At 42.5% G+C, this 13,864-nt stretch overlaps 1 long non-coding RNA gene and 1 other non-coding gene across 2 annotated transcripts in view; one reads left to right on the top strand and one right to left on the bottom strand.

The window, feature by feature from the left end:
- Positions 1–3,124: 3,124 nt before the first annotated feature.
- Positions 3,125–13,864, bottom strand: part of LOC124262301 — a 28,376-nt gene continuing 17,636 nt past the window's right edge. The window contains exon 3 of the long non-coding RNA XR_006894544.1: positions 3,125–3,277. This is a non-coding gene — a long non-coding RNA (uncharacterized LOC124262301). The remainder of the gene's footprint in view (positions 3,278–13,864) is intronic.
- On the top strand, positions 6,231–6,304 carry Trnas-gga. Its single transcript has one exon. It is a non-coding gene; the product is annotated as a tRNA-Ser (tRNA).

The following is a 13,864-nucleotide window of genomic DNA, read 5'->3' as shown; positions in this document are numbered from 1 at the left end:
TTCTGTGTTTAACTTGGCCCCGTCTCCTTGTAAATATGCTGCCCCTGTGTGTGGATTCGTGCATTACAAATATTCCACCGCATCCGCGGAGAACAGAAGTTAACTGTGGTGAGTTCGCCAAGAATGTCAAAACGTATTGAAAATGTATTGTTTTAATCGTTTTTAACTGTTCAAGAAAACCTGGGAAAATGGCAAGCTGATCTGATCGGATTTAATATGGTCATAATGGACGGTAAAAGCCTCTTAAAGATAAACATGTAAATGTAGAATGTTGACCCGTGGAAGATTTGTGTTATTCTATGTACCGAGAACACCACTGGAAACAGGATGTTGTTTTATATTGGGGATGAGAAGTGTCTTTTGTGACAATGACCACCGGCGTGTTCGGTTTTAAAGGATAGGCACATCCTTTGTCATTGTCAAGGCAGGCACACCTTGATGCGAGGCATCAACAAAATCACTGTGTTATGTTGAAATGACAAGCGGGGTGTTCAGATTCAGTACTAATGCTTAAACGTGGGAGAGAGATAGCTGTATTCATGTGCTGCCATATACTGTCACGTATCTGTGAAGGCAGGCTATAAGTGGTATCGCCAAGTCCTAACAGGATCTCAGCCGCATGGGGAGCATTTTTATTTTCTGTGTTTCCCATCGCCAGGACCCCCTCCCCAAAAAAGCTGTTTCATTCCATCACCGCAGACTCGAACCTAAAATGTACCGATTCGTCATATTAAATGTTGAACTTTCAATCAGTCACTCTGCCACAAGTCCAAAGAAGGCGAGAAATTGTGAAATTGTAATAAGAATTACAATAAATGAGAATCAAGAACATTATTCAGATAATCTTGTCTTTATTAATTTTTCTTCTTTTTTTTGTTACCGACCGACAGGCCCATGTTCAGAATTTGGCGACTACGTATAACACATAAAAAATGATGACATATAGGTATAATCACTAAACGATTTAAATAACTCTGTCGTATTACAGTACCCTTGTTGAACTTTTTTTTTTATATCACAAAACAATTACCATATGTTTCAATCAATACATTTACCATTACATTGTAAATCAGTTACATAGTGAACATTTTATACCTACCCTTATTGCAATCATCTCCATATTCAGGAACTGTTGTTACATATATGGTACACGATATTTCAGTCCAGTTATGGTTTTGTAGTAAGTTGTTCATTTGTTATTTAACGTCATGTCTGTCTGTTACCATCGCATGCCTGTTTATGTTGGCGTGTGGTCCCATGCACAGAGCTCAGGTCACGAATCAGATGAAGTTAAGCAACGTCGAGCTCGGAGAGTCCTTGGATGGGTGACCGTGTTTGGCAGCTTGACGCTTGAGAGTTTCTAGGACTTCAGTCCTGCCCCACAACGAAGCACATGTGATACATTAGGTCTTACCTTAAGCAAGTGAGTTTGTTCAAAATTGCCTCTGTTCACCCAGCAGAAAATGGGTACCCGGTTGGATAAAGTCACGTATCTATAACCTTCTAGCGCCTAACAGGCAGCTTGGGTTATCCCGAGTAATAATAATCAGATTCTGATTAAGCGCCGCGAGCAATCACTTGGTGTTTGGAGACTGTGCGCAATAGCAAATGACTTATTATTATCATTATAATGTCTAACTGTAAATAGTCTGGACCAGACTATCAAGTGATTGACATCATGAGCATCGTTCTCCTGACCACCCTACCCATTTAGTTGTCTCTTAAGCCATGTATGGACTGCAGTTCTAAGTCAAATTCTTACCAGATGTTAACAGTGGGAAAACAATCATTGGTTTTGAACACCCATTCCAACCCGTAGCTTCTTTACTCCGTGTGATTAATAGGGCTTCAACGAGTCCATTTTCTTGGACTCGAGTACTCGAGGGGTGAGACTCGACTCGGACCCGAGTACTCGAAATTCATACCTTTCAAACAAACGATAGCGTAACCGACATGACATGTGTTGCGATCACACAAGTGAACACTTACTTCATTCCGACTTCATATCGTCGTGTGACTAACATTTCCTATTGGTCAGAATCAGTATTTGGATGTTTACTTGCCAAATGTGTTATACGCAGTGATATACCGCACAGGCGGAATTTGGTTATTTTTCTCTTTTCACTATCCAGATCAAGACACGCCCATACATTTGATTTTTTTATCGTTCTCCATGTCTGTTAAGATAGTTACCTAATCATTTTAAGAAGTGAAATCTCAAACGATGTATAATATTTACTCTCATCTGCATACTTGTAACAACTAATACCATACAGCCACACCTTGTGAGGAGTAAACTATTTAATCTAGGTGTTAATAAAAACATTATCAGATGGGTTAAATAATTCAGGGTACATAGAACTCAGTATGTCAGTGTCAATGGATATCAATCTTCTTTACTCTCAACCTCTACTGGAGCTCCACAGGACTGCGTTCTTTCATCCGTACTCTTCGTTTTGTATACCAATGACTGTTACTTGTCATTAAATGACTTGTTTACTGTGAAATTCGCAGATGACGCCACTGTTGCTGGCCTAATTTCTGATTCTGAACCTTATTATCGTCAAGGCATTGACAAAATCGTAATGACAGTTTATATCAAACCTTTATTCAAAGTGTGTTGACCTACAGTTTTCTGTGTTGGTATGGGGCCTGTCTGATCGCAACAAAAACTTTTCAAAATTGTTAATACTGCCGACTAAATTTCGAGTATATTCCCTTTATCTATGAGTGCCAGATTGTCAAAAAGGCAACTAAAATTAGAATTCATAGTTAACATATTTTATCTCACCATTTTGAAGTACTTCTTTGTGGACGCTGCTGTCGATTACCTTCCCTCAAAACAAACAGAGCTTGACAGTCTTTCATACCCTCAAGTATTCGTGAATGCAACAAATATTTTGAATTATCACCATGTGATAACAGCTAGAATTATTCAGCCTCTTTACCTATGTGATTAATTGAATTATATCATGTCAGTTTTACTGTGTAAATAGCTTTCGTTTTGTGCATGTCATTATTGTGTATATTTTGAGACAGTTTGGATGTATAAGAATTTCCTCCGGGGGATAATAAAGTTATATCTTATCTTAATATTAGACGTTAACGGCCGCTCATGCTCAGCACATGGCAGACAGTCTGTCAACGTAACCCAATAATTCGAGTTATCTCCCCTTTTCGAGTCCTCGAGTCCTAGAAAATGGACTCGAGTCCAGTTAAACCCGACTCGTCCTCGAGTACTCGAGTTCCCGTGGAAGCCCTAGTGATTAAACCTACTCTTGTTGTTGAATCATTACGTAGACTGTAAATACTACGTACTTACATCATTTCAATCACGATACCCAGATATTGACGACGCTAGGTTGAGTAATGTCAGTGACGGTGCTAACAGGTAGATGTGACTCATGTCATGTCATAGTTGGGCGGGACCGCCTCCGTGGTGTAGTGGTTAGAGCGTCCTCCCGGAGTGCGGAAGGTCGCGGGTTCGATCCCCGACTGCGTCAAACCAAAAGACGTTAAAATATGGTACTTGTTGGTCCCTGCCTGGCGCTCGGCATTAATGGGTACATCAAGGACTGGTCGGCTTGGAGTCCGTATAATGTGTCTGAGTGGGGTATTCATGCTTCACAGCGGCATGGTATCACAGTGGGCTAGCACTATAAAACCAGCTTCAGTCTGGGCTAGTACAAGCAGCCGCACATACGCATACACACGCATGCACGTCGTCATATGAGCGAAATATTCTCAAGCACGACGTTAAACCCAATTCCACCACCACCACCATCTTGGGGCGGTGGGGTAGCCAAGTGGTTAAAGCGTTGGCTCGTCACGCCGAAGACCCGGGTTCGAATCCCCACAAGGGTACAATGTGTGAAGCCCATTTCTGGTGTTCCCCGCCGTGATGTTGCTGGAATATTGCTAAAAGCGGCGTAAAACCAAACTCAGTCAGTCAGTCAGTCCTGTCATATTACACATCATTAGTCATAAGAACATGGCACTGCAAGACATCTAGTAACGTACTCCGTTGTGGAGAGTTGTTTCCACTGCTATCGTCAAACGAAAGTACTAAGAAAAAGGACCTGTGAAGATCCGGGTTAGAAGCGATCTTCAGTAACCCATGTTTGTCGTAAGAGGCGACTAACGGGATCGGGTGGTCAGGCTCGCTGTCTTGGTTGACACATGTCATCGGTTCCCAATTGCGTATTCGATGCTCATGATGTTGATCACTGGATTGTGTGGTCCAGACTCGATTATATACAGACCACCGCCATATAGCTGGAATATTGCTGAGTGGCGCGTTGAACATCAAACGGAATTATATTTTTAAAAAAACAAACAAAAAAACGCTTGTTCTACTGCAACATATCGAATTTCGTTGTTTATGAAAACAGACTTCGCAATGTGTCAATGTATATATTCAACATATGTTGAAACGTTGTGTTAAGCGTGTATATGACAAACACACGTACAGTATTAGCTGAAAAAGTCAATCTTTATACATCTCTGCGTCTTCATACCTCTACAGTTTTAGGGGTATTGGTGAAGCCGAGTGGTTAAAGCGTTCGCTCGTCACGCAGAAGACCCGGGTTCGATTCCCCACATGGACGCTATGTGTGAAGCCCGTATCTGGTGTCCCCACCGTGATATTGCTGGAATATTGCTAAAAGCGGCATAAAACTGACCTCACTCACTCTATAGTTTGAACAAGGTGTACCATCTGTGTCATCCGAATCACGAATATCGGAGGTTCTTTATGAAATTGTGTGCCTAGTCAACACTACAAGTATTCATGATCTCTAATGATTTTGACATGCATGTTGAATTACATAGCTCGATATAAATTTTCATTGCCTTGTCTGAAAAATAAATTTATCAAGTTGCTCAGCGTCACCAAACGGATTTGCTCTACGCATATGACGTCATGTACATCCGGGTCCCGTTCCGCAGGCAATCAGCATGACAAACAACATAACGGAATACGTCAAACAAATGTCTGGGTTTTTTACAACTATAACATATACTGCCAATGTCGTTTATCATGTTAAACAAAGCTTGATTCAGCATGTGTCGTGTCGACCTAACACAGTATTTACACTCTGAAGGTCGATGGGTTGGATACGGATTTGACATCTCGCGTGGTATCCGACAATGAGCTGCCTGTATGTGGCGCGTTGTCGTTTAGAGTATGACACCACATCTACACATGTAGTACATGAATAACGAATAGAACACGACCCAACATTTTGAATAGTGTTCACGGTGGGAGAGAAAAAGGACTGGCGCTCTGTCAGAGGCCTTACGTAACGTTCTCTCATTATTCGTGTAAAGATAACGGAATGGTTGTGTAAGCAACGGCACCAAGCATCTTAAATTATAATCTGATAACATTTTACACATGCAATTTAAAAATCATTTTGAAAAATGTAATGACGGGGTGACATTTTAAAAATAATTTTAAAACATTAGGTATTTCTTCCCTCTGACTCCCTGTCATACAGATGTCATATTGTTGAGCGCGGCGTTGCACAACAAACCAAGCAATGGACGGCATGTTGCTAAGATGGCGGAAAACTGACTGACTGACTGAGTTTGGTTTTACGCCGCCTTTAGCAGTATTCCAGCAACATCACGGCGGGGGACACCAGAAATGGGCTTCACACAATGTACCCATGTGGGGATTCGAACCCGGGTCTTCGGCGTGACGAGCCAACGCTTTAACCACTAGGCTACTCCACCGCCCCATGGCGGAAAACACACACACTAGGTAAACTAATATCACTGAAGTTTTTTGTTACACTGAAATGGTTTCACTGCTTTTTTAATACGACACCTGGTTTGCATAACGAACGACAGGTGACTGAAACAAGACAGTTACGTTATGGCCTTGATTAAAAGAACATTGTGTGAAGATTTTTGCCGATCAAAGTAATATTCCAGCCATATTCCGCTGGGGAAATCGAACCCGAGTTTTCGGGTTAACTTTAGTACGTAACCAACGAACTTCCCCGTCCTCTTTTGAAGTAAGTCCTAAAAACGCCCCAAGTGAGTACCCTTGTTTGTCGGTTGTTTATTATTATTACAGCAATACGTCCGCAGTATTCCCTCCAGTGACGAATATCATATTAAGCATTCGGCGCAAATGGGCTGGAATAACGTGCATTCAGCTAGTGAGAGCGCCCGGGTAGCCGATCCCGTTATTTTATCCTTGTAAGTCTCTGTTCACGACGACAGCCTCCGTGGTGTAGTGGTTAGCGCGTTCGCCCGGAGAGTGGAAGGGCGCGGGTTCGATCCCCGACCGCGGGTAGCCGGAAGTCTCTGTCACGACGACCGCCTCCGTGGTTCGATCCGCCCGAGCGGAAGGTCGCGGGTTCGATCCCCGACCGCGTCATACCAAAAGACGTTAAAATATGGTGCTTGTTGGTCCCTGCCTGGCGCTCGGCATTAATGGGTACAACAAGGACTGGTCGGCTCGGAGTCAGTATAATGTGTCTGAGTGGGGTATTCATACTTCACTGCGGCATGGTATCTCAGTGGGCTAGCACTATAAACCAGCTTAAGTCTGGGCTAGTACAAGCAGCCGCACATACACATACACACGCATGCACGTCGTCATATGAGCGAAATATCCTCAAGCACGACGTTAAACCCAATTTCACCTCACCTCACCTCACCTCACCTCACCTCACCTCTGTTCACGACAAGCGAGCCGCAACAGCAAGATGGCAAGGGGGAACGCAGATCTGTTGTCAGTGAGCCTGGTCGGGTTGGTGTAATTTCTTACTCAAACAATCACGTATTCCTCATTTTGTATGTTTTATTCGAAGGGGATTTATCATGTTCTCAGCCGTGTATGAGTGAGTGAGAGTTGTTTTACGAACAATCAATCATCCCTCTATCCCACGTTGTTTACCAAGGCAATCGTAGCATACGACCTCTATGTTAAAGTATGGGGTTACGATCAACTTGGCTACAGAGGTGCGTTAATGGCTAACTGTAAGCCATCCATATGACTCGGATCTAAGATAGGCATTGCGTTATGGAAATGTACAAACGAAACCAATTTGCTGTTATTAGTTGTAACAGTGGAAATTTGTTACTTAAACCCCCTAACAGACCAAACTTGTCTCTGCACTTTTTCGGAAATACTTGAAATTGACCTTTTTGTTAAAGCCAGTTTGCCAGACAGGTAATTTTTCCACTTTTATCCATTAATAGAGTTATTTGGGTAATTCTGCTATTTTCTATCCTTGTTTGCCTTCCACGCAATCGATTGACAATTAAACAAAAGACACTGAAAGAAAAATCCACAAGTAAGAATTCAGTCCATAAATAGAGTTATTTTAGGTAATTCTTCTATTTTCTCTTTTTGTTTCCCTTCCATGGAATCGATTGACAATTAAACAAAACTCACCGAAAGAAAAACATCCACGAAAAAGAATTCGATCTGGAGTAAATATCCACTTAACGAAACGAATTTGCGAATCCCAACACTTTGACGAGTGGGAGATATTTCACTAAAGACATTCGCGAAATCAACAATTAAAACTACGGACTATGTGGCACCAAATCACAATTTTATAAAACACAACATAACATCATGTATTTACGATATGACATGAACATTCCAGAAAAAAACGTCACACAATGCTTGTTTCGTTCTGTCCATGTTGAGCTTTTGTCTGTGACCCGTGAAGTATTTTTGGAGTGTAGAAAAAGCTTCTTGCAACGATTAAACAAGATGAGTCAGGGAGTTAAACTAAACAGGGACCACCACACACTTGCTGACGACATGATCTTGAAACATACCTGACGCATGGGATTACAGAGTGTATGCTCTGTGAAGGACATGGTACGACAATGCTAAATGATGGATCAAATCTCTACACATGTTTTAATCTGAAGGTACACGTTTTGTGCGTTTCTGTCAGTTTCTACAAATCTCCCCTTTCCACTGAAGACATTTTCTGCGTGGAAACAGCACACTGCATATCCTACACGGGTATGAACTGAGAGCGAGTCACGGAGGGACGTGTACGTGGCGCTTCTGTCTGGTGTTGGATTAACTCCCTCACAGTAAATTGGAAGAGACAAATTTTGAAAATAGAAACGAATTCTCGGGTTCAGCTTAAATCTCAGTGAGGGGGATTTTACGCCGTTTTTAGCAATACTCCAATAATATCACAGCGGCGACACCAGAAATGGGTCTCAGACGTTGTACCCATGTGTGGAATCGAACCAATGTTTTCGGCGTGATGAACGCTTTAACCACAAGGCTACCCCACCGCCCCAGCTTAAATCTGAGTAATTGGGAATAAACATATACTACTCAAATGAAGACAAGAACACACGATTCTTTCATACGTATTACTATTCCATGACAGATTAACTAAAGTCATCTGAGAGATCAACTACAGTGATGTTAAAGAGTCGGGTGAGATTTCATTTCTTTTGAGTAGTACGTTATCACCAAGAGATATTCACCTTCTTCCGCATGAGGGGCGATGGGGTAGCCTAGTGGTTAAAGCGTTCGCTCGTTACGCCGAAGACCCGAGTTCGATTCCCCACATGGGTACAATGTGTGAAGCCCATTTCTGGTGTCCCCCGCCGTGATATTGCTGGAATATTGCCCAAAGCGGCGTAAAACGAAACTCACTCACTGACTCTTCCGCATGATGTCATCAATTACTTCAATTTTTATTATCATTTCTCTCTTTTCCTAGAGCACAGTTTGTACATTAATCATAAAATTTAAATCGAATATTAGAAATTAGATTCTATAGCTTGACGTAGAACGATGTGTGTTTAGTTATTGGAGGAATAATGAGGAGGAGGTTGAAATATTATTGTGTGAGTGAGTGGGTATGGTTTTATGCCGTCTTTAGCAATATTCCACTAATATCACGGCAGGGTACACCTGAAATTGACTTCACACATTGTACCCGTGAGGGAATCGAACCCAGGTCGTCAGCGTGACGCGTGGACGTTTTACCCCCTCGCCAGTAAATATGAATGCAATGCCACCACAAAAAATGATAAAATATTATGTCAGGCATAGGGACACTTAAACATTGGGTAAAACTGATAAAAATATTAGAAACAATCACAAAAAGCAACCCCGACCCAAAACAGAAAAAGGGGGAAAGGAAGGAAAAACACATGTTTACAAAACGTCACTACGTTGCAAATAGAGGCCGAAAAAGTGTAAACGTCAAGTCTCAAACACAACAATAATAACTGAATTTTTCCTTGACCGATTATTTCACTAACCTAGTTTTTAAATCCCATAATTTATTACAAAGTCAACCTCGTGTTTTAAATGTGTGTGCTTTATGAAGACAGAAAAAACGATCGGCTGTCTTTAATTTGGACGATGATTCAAAGGACTGTTGCTCTTGACTCAATGTGAGCGTATCACCGCCTTTCACCGGCAGTGTAAACCCACGTGCCGACAATAGGCCAGGTCTTATAGGATACTCCCCTCTCGCCAAGCTAACCCTTTACATTGTTATTGATAATTCCTAAAATTCAATTTCAATCTATTTTCACCAAACTGAGAAATAGATAAAAACTTGCTTCAAGGCAAAACGTTAAACGTCCAACGACATGTACGTCATCGCCCGGATACCTCTGTCAGACCTGTGTGAAAAGTCTACAAGGTTTCTGACTAAATAGCCCCTTCTTGAGTAAATTTGCCCACGAGTTACCGTGAGGCAAACCTTAGGAGATCTCACACTTAAACATCGGCAGTAATCCCCCATAAAAATACCATTTTAGCCGAGACCAGACGTGACTAGGCCTTGATCTTTTGTTTCTCGACACGATTTCTTAATTTCCGTTGAGGGAGTTTTCAGATGTTGAATGGGAATGACCTAGTGGAGTCCCACAGGATGCATATCGTTTGCTGATTTTCTCTCGTTTGCAAATGTGCAGATGTCCACTGACTGTTTTTATCATGGTTGTAACTCAAGGTTTTGGTTTTACGGTGTAGACATTCTTAAAGGTTAAAGCGACTTATCGGCATCTAAATCTGCCACCCTGCGATTACATACCTACATTTTTGCCCATCTGTCTACCTCTGTGATGGTCAGCCTATATTTGCCTGTCTATCTGCCTACCTCTGTGATTACCAGCCCATATGTGCCTATCTATCTGCCTACCTCTGTGATTACCAGCCCATGTTTGCCTATCTATCTGTCTACCTCTGTGATTACCAGCCCATATTTGCCTATCTATCTGCCTACCTCTGTGATTACCGGCCCATATTTGCCTATCTATCTGCCTACCTCTGTGAATACCATCCTACATTTGCCTATCTATCTGCCTACCTCTGTGATTACCAGCCCATATGTGCCTATCTATCTGCCTACCTCTGTGATTACCATCCTACATTTGCCTATCTATCTGCCTACCTCTGTGATTACCAGCCCATATTTGCCTATCTATCTGCCTACCTCTGTGATTACCATCCTACATTTGCCTATCTATCTGCCTACCTCTGTGATTACCAGCCCATATTTGCCTATCTATCCAGCTCTGTAATTGTGGATTTTCCTATCTGTCTAATTCGTTTATCTCCCACCTCTGTGATTACATATGTTCATGTACTCCCCGACATGGGTACACGTTCTGAAGCCTATTCCTCACGGGTGCAATGTGTAAAGCCCATTTCTTGTGTCACCCGCCATGATAATGTTGGCATATTGCAAAAAGTGGCGTAAAACTAAACCCCCTCCCTCACTCACTATTTCTCTGTACGGTCGTGAAATTCATGGGAAATAACTTAATGTGCATTCACACATTCTAACCCTAGTCCAAATACTCGCAACAATCCATAATCAAGGGATCTTAAGATGAAGTGAGTGAGTGAGTTTAGTGTTACGCCGCACTCAGCAATATTCCAGCTATATGGCGGCGGTCTGTAAATAATCGAGTCTGGACCAGACAATCCAGTGATCAACAGCATGAACATCGATCTGCGCAATTGGGAACAGATGACAATTGAAACCCAAGTCAGCGAGGCTGACAACCCGATCCCGTTAGTCGCCTCTTGCGACAAGCATAATCGCCTTTTGTGACAAGCATGGGTTGCTGAAGACCTATTCTACCCCGGATCTTCACGGGTCCTTAAGATGAAGAAAGAGGTAGAGGGAATATTAATGATTAAGGTCAAGAGTAATGCAATTATTGATATCAACACGGTATTCACAAGTGTAACACAACTACCTGAAGGAGGCGCTACAATCGGTCTTGACATCTCTGCTGAAATATTCTTAAAATAACACCTGTCTAAATATTAGGAATATTTCAACTCGAAGGGAGCACGTTTTATTTGGTCAGAGAATTTTGACACTTGCTACAAAAACCGGACATGTTGTAAATGGTTGTAACATCCCATCACCCAGTGACGATATTCCCCTCACTCATCCACCCCGGGTATGTCAAACTTACGTGATGTCATGTCACAGACACAACCAACCGAACGTCACAATGTAAACTGACGTCGGAATCAAAGTAGAGGTTGGAAGACTCTATTATTTAAAGTGGGCGCTTTGGTAGCCTAATCACCAGAGTGAGTTTAGTTTTACAACGCTTTTAGCAATGATACAGCAATATCACCACAAATGGGCTTCACACATTGTACCATATGGGCTATCGAACCCGGGTTTTCAGCGTGACGAGCGAACGCTTTAACCACAAGGCTACCCCATCGCCCCACACGTGGGATATGATGACCAAACGACCTCGAGGGTCGTCCCTGATTATAGATCAGGGCCTAGATTTTCGAAGCACTTTTAGCGCTAAGATAGTCGTAAATGCCATACATTAACATTAACTTACGACTATCTTAGCGCTAAGAGAGCTTCGAAAATCTGTTCAGGCCTAGATTTTCGAAGCTGTCTTAGCGCTAAGATAGTCGTAAGTGCCATACCCTAACATTAACTTGCGACTACCTTAGCGCTAAGAGAGCTTCGAAAATCTAGGCCCAGTTCTTATCCGTATCTTCAAGGGTTTGTTTGTTGATTAACGCCGTGCACTCAGCTATATTCCAGCTAAATGTCGGCGGTCTGTAAATGATCGAGTCTGGACCAGACAATCGAGTGATCGACGACATGAGCATCAACCATGTGTCAACCACGTCAGCGAGCCTGACCACCCCATCCCTTTATTCGCATCTTACGACAAACACGGGATGCTGACCAGGGTCGATGGTGTAGCCTAGTGGTGAAAACGTTCGCTCGTCACGCCGAAAACCCGGGTTCGATTCCCCATATAGGTACAATGTGTGTAGCCCATTTCTGGTGCCCCCAGCCGTGATAATATTGCTGGAATATTGCTAAAAGCGGCGTAAAACAACACTCACTACTGGATCTCCACGGGTTTCTCCACGGTCCCTCGTGTACCGAATGATGGATTTATAGCGGGCTAGGCGTGGGTAAGGTCTGACAGTGGACATCTACTCTCACTGTGTTGTATTTATGGGATCTGACAGATGAGTACTTGTGAGAGATACCAACACGGAGGACAGATGTAAGACTGTGTCATTGCAAACGAGGGTGATAAACTAGTGCTCTCTTAGTTTGTTACAAATAATGACTGCTCTACAACACTACAATATCTTGGCAAGATTAGGTTAGGCTGAAATATACGGTTTTCCACACGGCTAGTGAGTGAGTGAGTTTTAATTGACGCCTCAATTAACAGAATTCGTCATACAACAACTTAATGTGGGAGGAAAGCCCGGAGTAATGCAGTTCTTAGACGTTTTCTACTTTGAGTGAGTGAGTATGGTTTTACGCCTCTTTTAACAATAATCCAGTAATATCACGGCGGAGGACTCCAGAAAGGCTTCACACATTGTACCCGGAAATCGAACCGGGTCTTCGGCGTAACGAGCGAACACTTTAATCACTGGGCTACCCGTCCACCCATCCACTATGAGTGAAACCAGCGAGTACGAGTATGGTACCGACAAACCTGTAAACTCAGTTCGGGCGAATTGGAGTCGAACCCACAATCATTGGCTTCTGGTGCAGTGAATAGTGGTCATCCGTTTAGAAGCCCTAGTTTTGAACTGGCTATTGACCGCTATTTAAGGTGTAACAAGTAAAATCCAGACCAGCGATATTTGGCTATACACAGAAGAATCACTCACCCAAAGCCCGCCACTCACTCACTCACTCGTGTTTTCATTTACTCAGCTATGAAGATCCCCGATCCACAAGATAGTAACTCACATAGCCTTACGAGAGCCGTATCTCTGAGGTCGTTTCAGGGAACGAAGCTTTGACTCCACAAACACATTATCCCTGGTCGTGTGTGAACATGACGGCAAAGTCGTGCAAGATGTCGGTGTACTGACGGGTCGTCAACGATGATGTATGCTGCAACAGCGTCACGTTGCCATTAACAGTTAGCGAAACAGATGGAGAGAATGCACCTATGACTTTTAGAGACAGTTAAATACTTTCCGAGCAGATTTATTATGAAACAAACATCAAACAATGCACTAAAAATATAAGGAGAAACACGTCCCTTCACCAGCGTAAGTGACGGGCCGTTGTAGTTGTAGGTTGGTGAAAACAGAAAAGCGGATTTCTTTAGAAAGAAAATATTTATTTTTATAACAAAATATATTCTGTCGACTGGATAACACAGACAATTTCGTTGACAACAATTATATTTGTTAAATGTGTTACAAAGCTCTGATTTCATCATGAAGAGGCATAATAGCCCCTTTTTGAAGTGTTGACTCTCCATGCTACAGACGTAGGTTCTTTACCCGTTCCACAAAGCGTTCCACAAAGCGATCGTAGCGCTAAGATGATCGTAACTCCCATACTTTAACATAGACTTACGACAGTCG

The sequence above is a fragment of the Haliotis rubra genome, unplaced genomic scaffold (assembly GCF_003918875.1).
Source record: "Haliotis rubra isolate DU_JTF1 unplaced genomic scaffold, ASM391887v1 Scf83, whole genome shotgun sequence".
In the NCBI taxonomy this organism is placed as follows: Eukaryota; Metazoa; Mollusca; class Gastropoda; order Lepetellida; family Haliotidae; genus Haliotis; species Haliotis rubra.
This window is presented reverse-complemented; position numbering and strand designations above follow the sequence as displayed.